Here is a 21,000-nt window from a genome sequence, read left to right as displayed (position 1 = left end):
GTCCTGAGTTCAAATTCCAGCAACCACATGGTAGCTCACAACTGTCCGTAATGAGATCTCATGCCCTCTTCTGGTGTGTCTGAAGATAGCTACAGAGTAGCTAAATATATTAATAAATAAATCTTAAAAAAATAACAAAAGGAAAGGATGCTTTCATTGGACATTGGTTCAGGCATCTGGATCTTTAAGAAGCTAAGTTTTTCAGTATAAAGAGCCTGGCATAAAAGCACAAAGGGTCTGTGGATTTTAAGAGCAGTGCAGTTCCTATCACTCTCTGATGTCTTTGAATACATTGCTTGACTTCTTTGGGTACATTAGATAGCAATTGCAGATGTCATCCTGAGTTACATGCCTCTTTTATGATTCCCATATAGCATACACAGGATCTCCCCAGTTATTGACATAGACCTCTCTGTCTTGGTCCCCTACACCCCACTGTAAATATACACCATGTCAATCATGTACCCTACTGTTGGTCCATGATTTAGAATGCCTGGTTTGCTTGCAAGCCATTTAATTCCCAACAGTGTGGGTAGACCTAAGCCACACTTAATTGTTTTCTAGGGTCTATTTGAAAATAAGGTATTACTGTGAAACTCATGGCTCTTGCGCGTATGTTTCCTTACTTGGGTATTAAAAAGTCAAAGGCACATCCATCCATACTGTTTTAGAAATTACGGGATCTCAAATTTTCATAAAATATTTATCTCAGAGCTTTGCACATGATTGACACCTACATGATGGGAAGGGTCTTACAATGGTGCTATTAAAGCTCCTGGAAAAGCTGACAAAACATAAAGGAATCTTAGAGGATTCTAAGGGGGTTGCATGTATTGCAGGTTTGTAGAAAAATAGGTATTTTGGACAGATCTTTAGGGAGATTAAGTATGCAAGACATCCTGGGTTAACAGACACAGAAAAGTATAGAGTGTTTCAGGTGAGTTGAGCTGCTTCTGATAGGCAGAAAGTGGATGTCATGAATACAATATAGGTGGAAATATGGGAAATTGTCAGAGCAGGATGTAATATCTATTTTGATACAATGATTTCTAGAGCTAAATGAATAGGATACATGTGTACACATCTGGATTTAATGGGTATTGCCACGCTATTTAATGGACGGTAGATTGATGTATTAAAGTAAAAACACTGATCTGACTTATTTACTTATTAAATTCATTCACTTAGACTCACTACTCACTCACTAACTCACTCACTCACTCACTCACTCACTCACTCACTGTCATACACTCACTAACTCATTCACAAAACTCACTGTCACTTATTCAAACCTCTCTCTCTCTCTCTCTCTCTCTCTCTCTCAATGAATTAATTTATTTTATGTGTATGAGTACACTCTGGCTGCCTTCAGACATTTCAGAAGCAGGCATTGGATCTCATTACAGATAGTTGTGAACCTCCATGTGGTTTCTGGGAATTCAATTCAGGAGCTCTGGAAGAACAGTCAGTGCTCTTAACTGCTGAGCCATCTCTCCAGCCCTAGACTTACCCTCTCTCACTCATTCATCAACATGTTGAAGGTTAAGTTTTCCACCATTATTTCCATAACTGTTTTGTCAAAATGAACCTCATACTTCTCATTTCACAAATAGAAGATTAAGTATTTATTATTTATTAGATTTTAAATTATATTATACTGAGCTACATGCAAGTATATAATGAGTACTCAAAATAAAGTATGTATCCTCACTCCTCGCTGACCTTTGCCCCATCTTTTCCTAACCCATTATTCCTTCTGTCTACCTAGGAAGTTTCGATTTTATGTTTGCATCTTATATACACATATGCTTTGATGAGGCTCTAAAGGCTAGAATCCTAAAATGAGGGTAAATAAGACCCTTTTTTGAGACTTAATGATAATAGCTTAATAGATAATATTCACATAATATGATCATGTCCAGTTGCATGTATTTTTCTTCAAATGATATAATGACATCTTCTTTAGGAATGAGAACTATTCTGCTGTGTATATATACAACCTTTTCTGTACTCATTACTCTACTGGCAGATACCTAGGTTGGGTTCCATAATTTATTGATCATGACTAGTATTGGCATAAACTATGACAGAGAAGCATCTCTGTGATATATTGACTTAGAGTCATTTGGGTAAATATCCAGGGGTAGTATTGCAGGGTCATAGGGTGTTTTTTTTAAATTATCATTTTGAGGATCCTTCATGACTTACTGAGCTCCATGATGACTGGACTAGTTTCCACCAGCAGTATGTAAAGTGTCTGTTTGTCAATGTTCTTAACAGTATTTGTTTGTTTTTTTCCCTTGATGGCTGTCATTCTGACTGGGGTGAAATGGAAACTCAATGTAGTTTCTATTTGCATGTCTCTAATGTCTCCTGATGTTGAGGGTTTTCATGTTTATTAGACATTTGTGTGTCATCAATTAAGAACTACCTACTCATCATATTAGCCCATGTACTGACTGCACTATTTGTTTGTTTTCATTGTGTAGTTTTTGAGTGATTATGTGCTAGATAGTAATCCTCTGTCAGATATGTAGTTAGAAAGATTCTCTCCCATTTCATAGGCTGTATCTTCCCTTGATTCTTTTTCCTTTGATACAAAGAAGTCTTTTAGTATTATGAAATGTTTTAGTCAACTATTGGCCCTGTTTGCTTAGTATCTGGAGTCCCATCTGAAGTATTTTCTCTCTATTGGTTTAGAGTTCCAGGTCTTATATTAATGGATTTTAAATATCATTCAAATTCAGTTTGTTTCAAGACAATAGTTTTGTAAAAATCAAACTGAAAGACATACGTTAGCCAATATATCATTAATACTATGAACTAAACTTATGTTTTATTATGGTAATTATAATAAAATGCATATTCATGACCTGTATTTGCTGACTCATGCCTATAATTCCAGCACTTAGGAGGTTGAGAAAGTAAGACTGATATAAGTTTCAAACTAGTCTGAGCTAAATAAGTTCCTGGTTCGCCTGGGCTACAGAGTGATATCTTGTTTCAAAAATGAAACAAACTAACAAACTCGAAATGTGTATACATGTATATGATCTTTTTTTTTTTCCTGAGACAGGGTTTCTCTGTATATCCCTGGTTGTCCTGGCACTCACTTTGTAGACCTGGCTGGCCTTGAACTCAGAAATCCACCTGCCTCTATACATGTATATGATCTTGAAAAAGTTTCCCAAACACAGACTAATTTAACCAGTCCCTAGATCCAGATTCAGAAAACCATTCCCAGGAATGGACCCTGCTCCTTGCTAGTCATTTTCACAAATTAATAGTTACTCTGTTGATACCCAACAGCATAGATTACTTTTACTTGGTTTTGAATAGATTTATGCCAATATCATCAGGAATTATGGTTCTTTCATGACTGACTTTTAATTTTACCTAAACATAATATGCACATTTGCAAATTAGGCATATTGCTATGTAGAAAGAGCCCAGAGAAGTGCTTCATATTCTGCCATATTGTATCCAAAGCATGGATATGCCACAATTCATTTATACCTTTTGATGAGATCTTCCATCAGTGGAACACTGCAAGAAATGATGGTGGCACCAAGTCCATATATGTACAAAGGGCTCAGCTGTGGTCCTTTCCCAAAGTGGCCCCATCAATGTAGACTGAAATGCATATATGCTCTCACTTAGTGTTGTCTGCATCTTTTCTTGGAATTCTAGTCATTGTGACATCACATGTTATGATTGTAATTTGCATTTACTTGATGACAAGTAATACTGATTTGGCACCATAACTTGGTGTGTGATCTGAGGTTTCAATGCTTCTCTTACCATGTTCATCTTCTAATACTTTCCAGTTCTCATGAAAAGCAGCTGTTAGGACTCAGGTTCTGAGTCCACACCAAGGAAGAATGGGTTGAAGCTCTGGGAGATAGGGATCTCTATGCTCCATCTGTTTTCTCTCTACCTTGGAGGTTGGCTTAGGCTGATCTCACACTGCAGTCTTTATTGTGCACAAACAATTCCCAACAGAATGTTTGATGCAGCCAATGAGTGAGAGTATTGTGAACAATGAACATTCTAATAAGGCCTCTCTGGAGAACATACCAACAAGGACTAGAACTGTACTTTCTCTGGATGCCTTTATGGATACCTGAAGATGTTCTGCTCCTACCTGCCTCCTACCCACCTCTTATGGATGAGACACCCTCCCCGGATACTAACCTTGTCGGTGGTAATTAATGTTTCCAAGTAAGTGTTCATGATTGAAATATAGTACCAAAAGTAAGTGCTTTGGGATTAAGCCCTGCTTCTCATTAATCACGTTTGAATCTTGGTCAAACTGTTTTTCATGTGAGTACTTTCCTGGTAGAGAAATATCATCCACCTTCAAGGACATCAGAAGGATCGGGTGTATACAGGTAAAATTCTGTGACATGCTCTTAGATATTACTAGAGCAGTTATTCTGTGCTGGCTCTTGAGTTCTTCATCAGTTCTTGAAGGGTAGAGTTTTGAAATTAGTAAAATAATAATAATTACAATATTATTGGCTCAGTATGACTTTGGGATACCTTTGTGACAGCTAGAGTTTGATAAGAGACTAATAAGCGAAGTAGAAGATATTATCTGAACCCTGCAGAGATTTTATTGTATATATGCACTCTTTGTTACTATGAAAACAACCTGAGTAAGTGGCTCACCATGATGCATGTCTTACAGGTTAGTGGAGGGTCCAATTATAAAGCACTTTTGAAATGGAGTGCTAAAAACTCCTTTCCATATTTTACTTTACATTATTTATTTATTTGGTCACTAAGTAGCCAATAAATCAAAGCACTGAAGTCAAGGGAAGGATTTTGAAGTCCACAAATTTAAATATGAATATTGATGCCTTAATTCTTATCTGAGAATACTTTTACACATTATTTAATCCAACAGAGCTAGATTTTCCAATATAGAAATCATAAATGTTTGTAAACAGTGTACAGAAATTGTTTAGTGTAATACTTAAATGTAAGAAATTATTTCCTAAAGGTATATCTTGTAAAAATAACCATTTTGTGTAGGCCGATGAGGTAGACTTGACAATAGAATTGAAGATAAGGATGCCTACATGACTGTCTCTGCAGATATGAAGTGTGATTGCTAAGAGTAGAAATCACGTTTGACAGTTCACTATCTTCAGTGCCTAAGGCAATATCTGCCATATATTGGTGTTTAATAATTTATGAATGTGTAAGCAAACAAGACTTATGTATGAAACATGTAGCTTACTTCATGAGGAGAAAAGGGAAAGACAGACAAAATAAAAGACAATAGGAGATTCAAATATAACCATGCATACTCTTGTATTAACCAGCATGGAATAACAAGGACCAGCCATGGTCAAATCATATTATAGGTATTGTGTGCTATGTAGTCAGTTATCCTTAGAAGATAGACTGCTTGCATGTCTTATTTTGAAAGTTAAACATTCAGGACTTCTAAGGAACTTGCCCAGGATCACACATCTATCATGCATCATGTCTGTTTTGACCTAAGTTCAAAGGCTCTCACCTTTCTACTTTTCCACCACATGCTTTTTAGTTATTTACTCTAGAATTATAAGGGGCAAAGAAGGGCTATGTTATGGCTATTCTGATCTTACAAGCTAAGGTGAACTTGAGGAGTGAGGGAATGGAAACATTGCAGCCTGGGTAAAAGGTTGAAGACATGGGTGTCTCAGGAGAAAGGAGAGGAGGATGGGACATTCAGTGAAGCCACATGGAGGGACTTTGAATGTCATATTTGGGAACTGGACTTCAGTTTCTAAACATGGGGATGCCAGTGGAAATGTCTGATGAGAGATAAAGATGGAGGCAGTCATATTTCAAATGAGGAATCTACTAAAAGACTTGTGATCAGAGCAAATAAAGTTACTATTTCCACTACCTTCACTTAGGTATGAAAGATGTCTTATGAATGAAACAAATAGCTTACTTCATGAAGAGAAAGGGGAAAGACAGACAAAAAGTCAGACAGACAAAGAGAGGGAAGGAGAGAAGGAGAGAGGTAGAGAGAGCATGGGGGAGAGAGATTTTCAAATATAACCCTAGGAGCCATAGCCCCTGGAAAGGTACACAATGCTAACCAACTATCTCTTGCCTCTCTGTCTTCAACTACTTTCATCACTTGAGATATAAAATAACAGTGCATGGTTCTTTTTAGGAGGATGACGGGGAGGCAGAGGAAGGATGCTATGTATCCAATAAGATTTACATAGGCTATGACGTATTCAGGGCTGTCATTTTACTCCCAGCATCTCAGCTACCAAACTAAATTGAGAGAGCTGCCCTGCAAAGTTCCCTCTTTGGCAAAGATTCCATAATTAAATCTTTCATCATTGTCACTAGCAGCAGCTAAATTTGGATCTAAAGGAGCACTTTGTGACAGCCAACATCAGTTCTGCATCAGAGAGGGCGAGTTTACTCATTCAACACCTGTAGCACACTGGGTACTGAGGCAGATTCCTTTGCTCATGGTGACACAGCTCAGTAATCTAGAACTAGAAAAATGTAGTTCCTTACTTGTAGGGAACCGTCACTTCCATTCTAACCACCCAACCTGGCATGAAAACAGCAAAATCAAGTTTCTCCTTATTTTTTTCTATGAGTTTAAGGTAAAGATGAGGTTAAAAAAACGAGAGTGTGTGTCCTGTCCCTGAGCATCTATAGCTTTAGAAGTATTCTTAAATTTCTTCACTGTTTTTGCAATGACCAATAAAGATTGAGTCCAATGCCTTATATATGTTAGAGAAAACTTCTTCCACCCCAGAGCCATGCCCTGCTCCATCTCATATTTTCTCATGGAACATTGACCATTAGTTTCTCAGTCCTTATCCTGTGGTTTCTGTTTCCAGCTCCATGAAAACTTGAAGATCCTTTGATAGGGCACCAGTTGGTGCTGCTGGGAGTCTGAAGACCTCACGTTCCCCAAACATGATTCTGGGAGAAAGATACAGTATTGTTTGCACAGCGATTCCTTTAAGCCATTTCATTCGTTAAATGTGTCATACAGGACAGGTGGGAGGTGGCCAGAGAGCTGAGTACCTCAATACTAATAAATAAAAATTCCCTTTACTCATCTTGGCGAATTTTCATAATATTGCTCTAATCTAATAAAAATGTCCTCATTTTAAGGTTAACATAGTGGCCAGTTTTACCTGTCAGCTTGACACAAGCTAGAATCATTGGTGAAGAGAGTATTAATAAGAAATTAGCTAGGTAAACTTGGCCAATGAACATGTCTGTAGTGATCATCATAATCACTGAGGCGTGAAGAACTACCACGAACATAGGTAGCATCATTTTATAGGCTGAGCCCTGAACTGAAGAGGAGTGAAGAGAGCTAGCTAAACATAGGTATCATGCAGGCAAGTATAGAAGGATGTATTGTCTCTTAGCTCTTAATTGTGGGGTGTGACATGAGCAACTGCTTGAATTTTTTGCCTTGGCTTCTCTTGAAGAATAAACTGTACCTTGGAATTGTAATCCAAATCTTTCTCCCTACCATTACCTTTGGCCAGGATATTTTTATCAGAGCCACAAGAGTGAATGTAGAACAGGCGTGTCTAGGTAATGTACTAGTTGTTTAGGGAGATGATGAAATTGGTATTCGCGCTCACATCCGAACACCGTGAAGCTCTAATCTAAATGACTTGCTATTAAGTAGTTTTCATCCAATTCAAAAGTTCATTTTAAAGTTTGAAATCAAGGACCACCTCTTGTTTTTTTAATGTCTTAATTCTAGCATGCCAGATGTCCTGGTGACATGGGAGATTAAAGTGCCTGTTTATTCCATGAACTAGAGTATAGAAATAAAAAAGTCTGCATTGGAAAAACTAATCACCTCTTACTCAGGAATTTCCATTGCATACTAATTCTCTACCAGTGTTACTACCACCTTTCCCATGAGACCTGGAGGCCCTACTGTGGTTTCAGTTTTGCATATGAGAAAACTTTGAGTCAAGAACATTAGATTCTCTCTCTACTAGGTAGCTGGAAAATTACTAAGCCATCTCAGATAATAATGTGGTTTTCATATATTTTGTGTGCCTATGTGTATCTTCATGTGTGTATGTGAGTATGTGTGTATGCACATGTGTATGTGTGTTGATGTGCGTATATGTGTACATAGTATGTATATGTGTGTGTGCCTAACCAAGGTTTATCAGTGCCTTGCATTATCAAATATCCTAGATATCCTTCACTCTATTGAGGTCATTGATCACTAGAGTTTTCTAAAATTATAGAATATTGAGTTCATTGTGTTCTTGCTTTTGAAAGTAGAGTCAGCAATATTAGTGGGGGATTTGGCGGGTGAAAGGGAGGTGAAACACAGTTGCTAGCAGGTTTTCCCAGGTTCGCTCTCTTTGATTTACTTTGCCACTCTCATAAGCTCTTTGAAAGCTTCATGAGGATGGCTAGATGGCTTGCTGTACTGCACCAATGACACCAAACTCAGGGCTCGTTGGGGACCCTGTAGAATGAGTATGTGAGATTTTTCTCTGACCACTTCCTCTTCCAATACAGAAGTGAATGGGTGTCAGATTTAGATAGAAATTGTTAGCATTATATTCATAGAGAATTATTTTACCATTGTTCTTCCTTTATTGGGTTTACTCATTCAGTCAGGGAGATTAACTCAGCTCTTTGGAAGAAGGATGAACACAGTGTGGGCCCTGTCCTAGGTGTGTTCAGTCTTCTAAAGAAAAATAAATCAGTTAAAAGCTCTTATAGGTCTAAGGACCTTCATAAGAGACAGAAAGCATGGGTGCCTACATCAATGGGGGGTGGTCATAGGGAAGATTTTTTTCTATTGCTAGATAACATATGACACGTTTAAGATATGACATCTTAAATAAACATGATACTTAACCAGATGGTGGGGAGTTTGTCAAATCAAGGGCACAAATAAGCAAATACTTAGAAGCATGAAATAATTGATGAGACAGGGAGACTATGAGGTGGAAAGGAGAAATAGAAGACACCATGAATGTGGGGAAGGGGAGAGACAGAGAAAAAGAAAGGAAAAGAGAGAAATGTCTCTTAATGTAATTCAAAACATGTTAAATGAGCAACTGCTTTGTGTTCTCAATTTTGTTATATTCTCAGATGAAAATGAGAGGCTATTAAAAGAAATTATATATTTATGTGCTTTCAGACTAACAAAAGACATTGTAGTGGTCTCCCAGTCCAAGAGAGCAAGAGCTGGGTCCCCTGGGAATCCTCCCATCCTAGTTGCCATTGATGAGTGCCTCTGATGTCTTAGACATGTATTCTGAAGCCCATAGACTGTCTAGGAAGCATAGTTAGATATGAAGCTTTGTATGAATAATCCTGGATATTGTGTTCTTAGGGAGCAGGAGCCAGAGTCAAGGAGCAGAGATCCAAAAAAATTTTTTTGTTTTTAATTTCTATCTATCTATCTATCTATCTATCTGTCTATCTATCTATCTATCTATCATCTATCTATCTGTCTATCTGTCTATCTATCTATCTATCTATCTATCTATCTATCTATCTATCTATCTATCTATCTATCTACATCCCAGATGCTGCCCACACACTCACAGATCTGCTCTCTCCTCCCTTCCCCTTCTTTTCTGAGAGGGTGGGTCCCCTGGGTATCCTCCCACCCTAGTGTATCAAGATTAGGCACATCTTCTCCTACTGAGACTAGAAAAAGCAGCCCTGGTGGGGAATGGAGCCTAACAGTGGAGACATGGAAGCAGAAGAGGCCACCTCCTATAGCCAGGCAGGAACCCTAGTGGAGAGATAAAGACACCAACCCACCCACAAAACATTCCACCCAAAATGTGTCTTATCTATAAGAAATGCAGGGACAAAGATGGAGCAAAGGAGAAAATGTTAACGCAGGTATCACCCTGGTGGGGGCCACCTGGAAGGCTTTTGGCCACACTCCGTACGTGGAGCAGTCCCTGGTGAGTGGGATCTCAGGACAGTATTTCCAGATAGCATAGAGAAGGAGAGTATATATTCTTTCTTTCTCCTTATGGCCTGAGATTTGTTTTACAATAACTTGACTGCTTTGTATGCCCTGGCATTGGGGCAGGGGTAGGGGAGGTGTGTTAGGGAGGGGAATCAGTGTGGAGGAGGGGCCTGTGGGCTGAAACAGAGGCACCTTTATGAGGTGACTGGAACCCAAGAGCACTCACAGTGAAAACTAGGATCAGAACCAGGAAAAGACATGGGCTATGATACAATTGTGCCTCAGAGACATCTGCTATGCTGAGTTCTAATTATCTCTGTATTTGAGCAAACTACCAGTGTGGTTAGCAGCTCCAGAGAAGGAACATCTTTGATTGAGGACTCTGGTTTTTGGTTGGTTAAGTCAGATGATCTGGCCTGTCTGACATTAAGGAGTTGCTTTGGCTGTCATCTTCTTGAGGATGCTCCATGTCCAGGTTCTCTCAGTCATTAGGATTCAGTTAAAGCAGGCTGTTATCCCAAACCTTTCCTTGTCTCCTTTCCATAGCACAGTTTGCAAAATGGAACCCGATTTCTTTCCTTTTAACATCAGGACCAGTAAGAAGCAGCAAGCAAAGCAGAAGCAGAAAGCTTATATGGTGTCTTATCTCAGGAGAGGATTACACAAGGGCTTCTCTACAGGGTTAGGGTCACTGGAGTTATCTCAGCATCAGCTTATCACAGTACACTTTGCATTCAGTAATCACTCAAGTCCTAGGGCGGGATCCTCTTGTGCTACTAAGATCAGCTCTTTTAAACTTTCTTTTTTCCTGGAGCACTTCCAGGTAGCATCTGAGCCCCACATACAGAGAAGGGCTTGGTTCTTGCTCTTTCCTTCTGCTATGCACTTTGAGATAGCTCTGTGTAGTACCCAGGAGCTTCTGGCCATGGTTCTTGTACCATAGAGATGCCCATGCCCACCACCAGCATAAAATACCATACAGCACTACTAAGCTGTTGAGGGCAGACTTTCATGTCAGCTGGGCTATGAAGGCTTATGTGAACTCTGCTGTTGGGGTTTTCATTGAGAGCACTTGGGAACAGCATCTTGGGACATCAAGCTTCAAGTGTGGAGTTTTAACCCTGTCTTTTCCTGCCATGGGGTCTAGGACACATGTCTGAGGTTCCTTGTGTCTTGGTTTCCTCATCTTTGATAAAGAATATTTTCTTCCTTTGTGAAGGGTACTTAAGGAGGGTATGGCTGATAAGCAACAAGATGTGCTCTGTGGTGAGTGTCCTGAACATGCTCACTATCATTGTTACTTGAAGATATTTCATCTTCTAAGAAAAAAAAAACAAGGTATTCCTTATTGCTAAGTATCATGACTTTGTAAGACCGAGTTGAGTACCACAAATCTCTGTGTTGAGTACCACAAATCTCTGTGTTCCTAGGAATACCAGTTCGGGTCTAACTGGCAGCAGGTATTTAAGACTCCAGCAATTTAGCTGTGGAGACTTGGTTCTTTGTTTCCCTCATTTTCTATTGTCTGTACAGAAGAACGCTATTGCTGGAAGAAGAATGCTACACTCCCCTCCTCTTTCCTGGAGACAGGGACAACGAATACAATTGGCAACTGTTAGTGACTAGATATCTTGGGTACCTTATGCAGGTCTGTGGGGGGGCATATCTCCAAGTCAACACAGCAAAAATTCCCACAGTGCAGGCTTGCCTTGAGGAAATCCACCACTGAAGCCCCACAATTCTCAGAATGGATGTTGTGACATGGTGGCTCTGCCTTGAGATATATTATCCACAGTGGCATCTTTTACTTGTCAATTTTATTCATCACATGGCTCCAAAGAAAGGAGATATGCTGCTTCCTGTCTCTACTGGAAAACACTGGATTAAACAGTAGACCCATCCTTTGCTGTCCCAGACCAGGCTGTGTCAGTATGGGGCCAAAGGCTGTTTTTCTCTCCACTGTTAAAGAGTAAAAAGAACAAATGGCAAACATACCTGAGACTGGCATTTGGCTTAGAGCCTGAGCCAGTCAATATAGGGGATCCTCCTAGGCTTGTAGGTATCTATCTCTCTTGGGAGATGAATAAAGAACTGTGTAGCTCTTAGGTAGTTACACTTCTACTGTTATTAGCTATGGCATATGCTTGTGGTGCAGGCAGCTAAGACTCAGAACATTTTAATTATTTTCTTTCAAAGTCACAGAGCTGTCCCATCAGTCTTTTTCAGGGTGTAATATGGACAGGTGATATCCTGCATAATAGTTCCACTATCCCAGAAGACAATAGTGGATTCTGCTCTATGTCTGCTTTGTAGTGTCTTATAGGAAAATACCATGCCAAAAGTTTTGAGAAGCCCTGAAATCCAGAACTGGATTCAATCCAATATCCCCCAAGTCTAGCTGAGCACAGCAGCCCTTTAATTTTTATCTGCTAAACTGTATTTTAGTTTACAATATATCAGATTGACAGCAGTATAAATGAGTACTCAGTTAGGGGATCCTTGGGGCTCTGCTTGGGCCCCGTTTTATGAACTTCCAAGTTGTTCATTAACATACTGTCTATAGAATTCTGTCAGAGGTTGTTGGCTCAGCTCCTGTAAAGTCACCATCAATAGAAAATAAACTGAAAAATAGAAAGTTGGCCCTTATGCTAGTACTTCTCATACATTGTGGAAGTTTGGAATAAGACACAGGACTGTGAGAATTATTTGTTTAAAATTAGGGGGAGTATGCCCCTTCCTTTGAGACTGGAATAAGTCTTGATATAGCCCAGGGATGCCAGCCTCCTGAAGGTCGGAAGCTCCCATACTTAGGCAGGCTTATATAAAGACTGGGTAGCATGAATGAAGAAACTAAAGGGGTTTCCACACAGGCAGCTAGCTCCCTCTCCCCATCTATCTGGAGTGGGTGTCTGACCTACTTGCTCTTCACCCATCTCCTCCTTTTCTCCCATTCTTCCTTTCCTCCCACTTGCTTCCAGTAGAGGTGGGAGGGGGGTGAGGTTGGGATAAACTAGGCAGGTACTGAGGCCTAGCCTAGGGGAATGACACTCAATCTCTGTTCTTAAGCTGACTCTGGGTGCTTCACTCTCCTGTTGTCAGCACATAGAAGTCTGCAGCACTCCACCCCAGTAAGGCTCCAGGTCAGTGTAGGACTGTCTGCTCTGTGGTTCCTTTCCTTGGACATTGACTTTCCCCACCCAGTTTGCCTTTGTCCATTTAGCATGGCTATAATTAAATATACAAACCATAGGAATGATAAACAAAAGGGCTCTATTTAGTTCACAGTTCCATAGCCTGTAAAAGTCAGTATTGAGGTGCAATATTTTTCAAGAGTCTTCCTGTTGTGTTACAATATGGTAGAAGACCTCACATAGTGAAACAGAAAGAAACTTGCATTTGTAGAAACTTGCATTTCTTGTCTTCCAAAATGCTCTAATTTCATTTTAGTCTCCACTTCCACTAATATATCCAATCCTAATTACTCCAAAGGCTCCATCTCCAAATGCCCCTGCAAGCAATTTTGTGGATTAGGCTTCCAACACGTGAACTTTGGGGGACATATTCAAGCCATGGCTTCCCTGCGAGTCAGGAATAAGCCTAGCCAAGTACTGCTTTTTTTTTTTTTCTGGTATTAAGTCCAGCATTGAGATCCCCACTCCCTCAGAACCTGTGCATCCACTTGAGATGTACTGGGCTGTTACACAGTGCTAAACATGCTGCAGGAACTCTAGAACATAGATTTGTATGGAAGCTATCAACTGAAGGCTGACTCTGCTTAGAACAGTGCTAATGGAGGCACTCAGGCTTTGGGGAAGTAATTGAAACTGTACTTGTGATTGACAGATTCACTTTGAGGGGAAATTAAAAGTTCATGTTTACCTAGACAATTTCAGATGATGGTGATATGTGTTGGCATCTATTTACAACCTTCCAAGACTATGTCTTTGACTCCAAGGAGACCAACGGACTTCTTGTGAGAGGATAGGCTTGCCTTCTATTTCCATGTGATGTGTTCTGGAGTTGGGGTTGGTTTGATCTGACATGGATATTTTGGTTATGAATTTTGACACGAATGGAATTGTACACCAGAAAACTGAGTCAGTTAATTGCAAATTATTTGTCATCCTAGGGAGTTCGTAAGTGCTGAAGAGAGCCTATTCTTTTATCCAAGAGGCATTCACTGTAGACTCTGTATTGGCATTGCTCTAGACATTTCTATAACAGAAGGAAACTTATTTTGTTCAGGATTTTAGACACTGGTATTTTTCCCCCAAGCAAACTATTACAGAGGTCTCTGCTTGTAATCTGTGGAATCCACAGAGAGGATTTGGTGGTGAAAACTTAATACTCTATCCTCCTAATGAACCATACCACAAAGCAACTTTTATAAGGTCAAGTTTCTCAACCTGTGGGTCCTGACCTCTTTGGTAGTTGAAAGACTATCCCTGTGAATACAGGGGTTACCTAAGATCATCAAAACCACAATTATTTACAGTATGATTCATAGCAGGGGCAATATTATAGTTAAGAAGTAACAATGAAAATAATTTTATGGTTGGGATGGTAACCACAATGTGAGAAACTGTGTTAAATGGTTGCAGCATTTGGAAGGGTAAGAAACACTGCCCTTAGGGAAGCCACTGATTTATGTGTCCTGGGCCTCAAGAAGGAATTTAAGCATTCTATGTTTTGCAAGGAGTGGTTGGATAGTGAAGGTAGCTTAGTCCTACTTTATATGGATTGGATTTGAACACTACTCTAGTGCTCTAATAACTAAATTCCCTGTCAGAGCTTTTATTGTCTTGTTTGTTAAAGGAGATCAACAATAGTGTACTCCTCATAGTGCAAAGTATAAGAGGATCATGTGCCAAAATGCTTCTGAAACAGAAGGAGGATGGGATGTACAAATCTGCTGGAATCTAGACCTTGACTAACACTATGATAGGGCAATAAGGACATATACTCCATTTAAAATGATGCTCTACAACAAGAATTACAACTCCTGTTATTAGTTGGGAGATTGGGGGTTGATAGTCACAAGCAACATATGACTATGGAACATGTTTTGATTTAGAATCCTGAACATCTGTTACTCAAGTTCAACTGACAATGTTCTTCCAGTTAATCTTTGAGCAACAAGCTGTCAGAGAATGTACCGATTACACAGTAGAGGAAAGAGAGGCTCAGATTGGAGATGCATAAGTATGGGTGCTAAACACTTCTAAAAAGCAAAGCAAAGTGACCCATTACTTTCTCTAACGGTCACTCATGTGACAGTGGTCACTCCTGTGCTATTGGATACTGCAAGCATCTTTCTGTCAGAGGTTTAAAACCAGGATGTAAACATGCTGCCTTGAAAGAAATGAAAAATGTCCCTCAGTGTGCAGAATGTATTTTACACATTTTGTGCTCCCCATCAGCCTCTTCCTTTGCCTTCAGGAGCTTCTGGCTACATTTTGCTCATATCTGATCTGTCCTAGATAACATTTATTGACTACTTGACACTACCTAAACTCACTTGGGATGAGGGAAACTCCATAGAAGAATTGCCTTGATTAGATTGTCCTGTAGCTCCATTCGTCAGATATTATCATGACTGATGACTGATGTGGAAAGGTCTAGATCACTGTGGGGGGCATCATATACAAAAGTTATGTGAGCAAGCCAATGATCCCACAATCATCTTCCCTCTATGGTATCTGTTCCAGGTCCTTGTCTTGAGTTCTTATCTTCACATAGCTCAGTGATGGATTGTGACCTTGAAGGGTAAGATGTAATAAACCCTTTTCTCCAGGTTGCATTTATTTACTTATTTATTTAATGTTTGAGTGCTGTGCTACATGTATACATACCCACATGTCAGGAGAGGGCTTCAGATCCCCCTATGATCCACCATGTAGTTGCTGGCAATTGAACTCTGGAAAAGCAGCCAGTGTTCTTAACTGCTGAGCAATCTTACTAGCCCTCCAGGCTACTTTTGGTCACAGGGCTTATCACAGCTTCAGAATGACAAGAACAAAATTTGTGTTCCACTCTCAGGTTGAATTGAGGTGGATAAACCCTAACCTTTTTCTCTGGGGTTACTGAGTAGGGATGATCTTTGTTCATGTCTGTGTCTCACCCATATGAGCACCTGCATACTCTGTTTTCTGGGGCTTGCAGAACAGAGAAGGGAGGTAAGTTTTTGATTTTTTAAATTGAGCAGATTTGTATGACATCACCCATAGAAACCCTGCTATTTTTAACAGCATCCTTTTGACTACAGACACACATAAAAATCCTTGAAAATCCATTCAGTCCTTGCTTTCTCCATGTGGTTGTTTCTTGAATAGGGTCAGAAGGGGACCTGCCAAGTGTTAGATGCCAGGCTCAGAGCTCATATATTGGGCCATGATCCACTGGCCTCTGATGAGCTCATTGTAGTACAAAATCCCATTTCACAGATGCCATGAAACAAACTGTCACAGGGTCAGTGGGCCATGAATTGAAAAGTAAAGATGAAGAACTGCTGTTCCCCTCTGAGTTTGCATTACTGGGGGAAGAGGGAGAGAAGCCAGCTGAAATTGACATCTGGTGAACTCTAGTGCCCTGTCCAAAGAGTGTTCAGGGTCTTGGGGCAGCTATCGCTTCTTCAGGCCATAAGGATAGATCTCATTTTCTAAGGGTGTGGTTGCCACCGTGGCTAAACAGAAGAACTTGTGCAGGGGGACGGGATCCTTTCTTCCAAGCATAACAAATTGTGAAAGGTCAGGAATCCCAGAATCGTATTTTTCTGAGATTAGAAGATGCGTGTCTGGTCTGTATATAGACAAAAATGCATGGACATTAACTTTGAACTTCAAACCCTTGGAGTTCCATCAATGGAAAAGATGTTTGATTTGTGAAGTTTTAGCCAGGCCAAAGAACACAACACCAGGTAGTCCCGAATTCAGGGCCAAGTAATCATATGAAATGATGGTAACTTGTTCTCTGAGGAATTAGTAGCCATATACTCATTTTTACTGGGCTTTGAGTTATGAGTACTTGTTAGTTTTATTTTTTTTTCTGTCTGTTGTAATAAAGCACTCAGGCAAAAGCAACTCAATGAAAAAGGTTTACCTGCTTCATTTCCACCATGGTGGGAAAGTCAAAACAGCAGGAGCTTAAGGCAGCTGATCAGATCATAGCCACAGTCAGAAGGTGGAAACTGATAAATGCAGGCTTCTGTTCAGCTCTGTTGGTTCACTTATACCATGCAGGATTCCAGCCAGAAAAAAAAGGGCTATGTGACAGTGGATGGGTCTTTCCACTTCAAATAACAGATCAAGACAATTCCCCATGGTATGCCCATGCCATTCCAGATTCTGTTAATCACTGCAGTGTACAATAGGCCACGCAAACATGATGATCCATATTGCATTTTAAGTTGAGAGAAAAATCATGAAGCTATAGTAACCATGTCTAACTGCATAATGTATTGACATTGAGCATAGCTGCATGGTTGTGCATTCATGTCCTCTGGCTTCCAGTCATTTTCATTGTTTCACGTAGAATCTCACAGCCATGAAGTGATGTCTTTGTTTGCTTTACTTTTTCTATGATCAAACATTGACCAAAAACAACTTGGAGAGGAAAGGGTTTTTGTATCTTACATAGCCCAGGTCACACTCACTGAAGGAAGCCAATGTGGGACAAGAACTGTGCCCAAGTCTTATCCCAAGGCCAGGAAGCAGAGTAAGCCTAAACCCTTTCCTTGCATGGATCAGTAAACTGAGACACCTATAGAGAAAACATGATATTATTCATTGCAAGAAATTCTAAGGTTTAGGATTACATCTCCATTATCTTTTGAAAGGCATCAACAAATAATTGCTTGAATTTGTTGAACTCGAGTGTCCCAGTTTCCTTTCTTGTCTGTGTGATAAAAATGTCCTGACAAAAGCAACTTTAATGTAGGAACTTTAATTTTACTTGGCTCACAGCTCCAGCTTACAGTCTGTCCTTGCAGGCAAGTCAAGTCCCGATTAAAAGGAACCAGTCACATGTATGGTAAAGAGTAGAAAGTGAATACATGCATGCACACTCGTACTTCTAGGCTCTTTCTCTTTATACATTTCTGGAACCAAGCCCAGAGAATGATTCTATATGCTTTTAGTCTGGGTCTTTCCAAATCAATTAACAAAGTCAAACAATCCCCATAGACATGTCCCAATGCCTACTTGATCCATACAATTCCTCATTGAGACTTTCTTCCCAGGTGATTCTAGGTTGTCAAGTTGACAAAGCTAACTGTTACAAAGGACTAAAACTGTTACAAAAGACTAAGAGACTTTTTTTTTTTTTTTTTTTTTTTTACATTATGGTAGTTAGCACAGATATAGAGAAAGCAACTCAGTTTCATTTTTCAGGCAATCAAAGTAAAGGACTACAGTGGTTGGTTACTGTTCTGCCTGACATCATATCTGTTAAGCAACAGTGAAGTGCTTCAAGCTAGACTTTAGGAGTACAGACCTTTTCTGCTTTCTCTTCCCATAGTGCAGGTAGAACTTTTTCTTTCATATGTAAAGACCCAGAGTGAAGCATTTCATTTGGTTCATATTATGTGTTCAAGAAACAGTTGCTACATGGGACAGACTCCTAGAGATGCTAACCTGGGACTTGAAATGGTCAAAACTATCCAATTTGGGTCTAACCTCTATAGTTCTGAGAGTTTGGATGAAGGAACCCAGGTGGTCAGTAGCAGAGCATAGGTGTAAGCCAAGTATTCCTGACCCTCATTTTCCCCCTTCCCCAGAGTTCTTTTGGCTTTCCAACATTCTATGTTGGCTCAGGGATGAGGGCATTTGCAATGCAAAAGAGGAGAAGACCTTCGGGCTACCCAGGCAGGTGCATATCTGAGCTGTGTTCCTTCTATTTTGGGGCTGGCACATCTGCTAGAAATTTCTCAGAGATGCACATGCTGTGAAAGGGCCTAGAGAGCAGCGATAATGGCAGGGCTGTGCAGGCAAATTTATTGTGTAAGTGGAAACATTAAATATAATTAATGTAACTGCCATCTCATTAGGTAAATCACTCTTGGGTTCAGGACATATTTTTTCATATAGGCTAAAGCTACAAGGAGGAAGGTGAAACATTAACTCAATGTCCTGGCAACATGCCACAGGGCCAGTCAGGGGTTAGCTTAAAAAGAGCAGTGTGGAAAGGGGTAGAAGCAGAGGTCAAGAGGAAGTGCAGGAAGCAAGTGGCCTAATTGTATCTGAAAAATAATTGGCTTTGATTGGCTATGTGTTCTCCAACCCCTTTCCTTTTAATGTTTCAAGGTATATCCTGATATGAATGCTTCCTTGTATGTATAATGTCGGAGTCCGGGCTTCCAGCACTGCTAAGTTTCCTAGACAAATCTATGTTGAAGTTAATTTACCATGGTCAGTAGCAATGAGTTCTAGGACATCGTGGCTAATCTGAGTCTCTATCTCTCTGTCCTTTATTCTCTCCAGGACTCCGATATACCCATCTCAAACCAGTCAGATGGTTCCCAGCTGAGAAATCAGATGCTCATCAAACGTTGGTTACTTGTCCAAGGTCACAAAGCTGAAAGTGGAGAGGAGTGGGTCTATTTCTAAAATATTTGATTCCTGTGGATTCAGAAATACCCCACAGGAGTAGCAAGGCTTTGTGTTATACAGGAGAAACTTTGGGGACTGTGAGGAAAATAGGCAGCCTGACTAGCAGTGCTCACCTCATGGTTCAAAAAGAACTCCAATGATATTGGGTACATGCAATTTATTCAGCAACTGTGCAGAATTGCCGCCTTCCTTCTTCCTGTTCAATTACTGTCTTCATTCTCACTTTAGTGTGAATTACTCTAATTAGCTAATATCTTCACAGGTAGCAAAGTACCACTTATACTTACAGCCTGCAGAGTTCCTTCATGCAGGCCCAGAGAAACAAGTAGGGAGAGAGAACTCTTAACTTCATGGGAGGGGCTCCTGGGCCAGGGGCCAGGAGATTGATGAACAGTTCTGTAAAGGCAATCATTATTCAAACGAGATGGATCAATTCCAAGCCTGATTTAAATGTGTGACTTTCAACATACTAGGTGTTTTTCTCGTATTACTATATTCTATTCAGTTAAGGATTTAATGTTGAATTCCAGTGATTTCCTTTGGCTGTGTCCTTCAGGGATAGGCACCACTGTGGAGACCTGAAGTAAAAGTGCTAACTTGGAGACGTCTCCTAGTTTCAGGAAGAACCAAGGTCATAGGCAGACTGTCCCAGATCTGTGCTTTGTGAGACTTTTTCTGGGGAATTTGGAGTAAAGTCTATTTTCTCCAGATAGGGATTCCACAAAAGTATTAAGTACACCAGTATCCATCTAGCCTGGGGTAGCAATCAATGACTTACTTGATTGGTGTTACTTTCAGGAGCGTGAGCAACTCAAAGGCAGCTGCATCAGTGAAAAACCCTTGTCAGCATTGGTGATGGCTCAGTAAAACTGCATCCCTAGAGCTCGTCACAAGCCAGAACTTCTCTTTCAGGAAACTTGGCTGGTCAGAGAATTACTCCTTGTCCTAGGATTTGTTTACTGTTTCCATAACCTTGCAGAGGAGCCCAAATGAATCTCGTTAGTTTCTGCTTCCAGTGTTTGTGAGGTTTGCTTATTTCCTACATCTCCTTTCTTCCTCCTGTCATGAAAGAATATTTCTATTCAGATGAGAAGATCACTACACAATGGCTCCAATCTAGCTTTTCTTCTGATTTAGTAAGTGACATTCAAGCAAATGGCTCAACTTGTATACATCAGTAAAAGGTATAATGACAACATCTGCTGCTGCCAGACAGTTGGAGGGTAACAGAATCATAGAAAAATCTTTAGACTTCCTCTGTTCAAATATACCTCAGACAATGGGTTCTTTCTTTATAATGGGAACGACTTAACTGATGGTTGGCAGTCCTGAAATTGATGTTCTACCAATTCATCTCCGTAGTCTCAAGGGTAGATTGACAAAAGAAGCTGGAGGGAAAAGTGGGTCCTTTCCATGATAGAGATGTTAGATCCA

Source organism: Apodemus sylvaticus, chromosome 17 (assembly GCF_947179515.1).
Source record: "Apodemus sylvaticus chromosome 17, mApoSyl1.1, whole genome shotgun sequence".
In the NCBI taxonomy this organism is placed as follows: Eukaryota; Metazoa; Chordata; class Mammalia; order Rodentia; family Muridae; genus Apodemus; species Apodemus sylvaticus.
The sequence above is the reverse complement of the archived record's forward strand: the minus strand, read 5'-3'. Positions refer to the sequence as shown.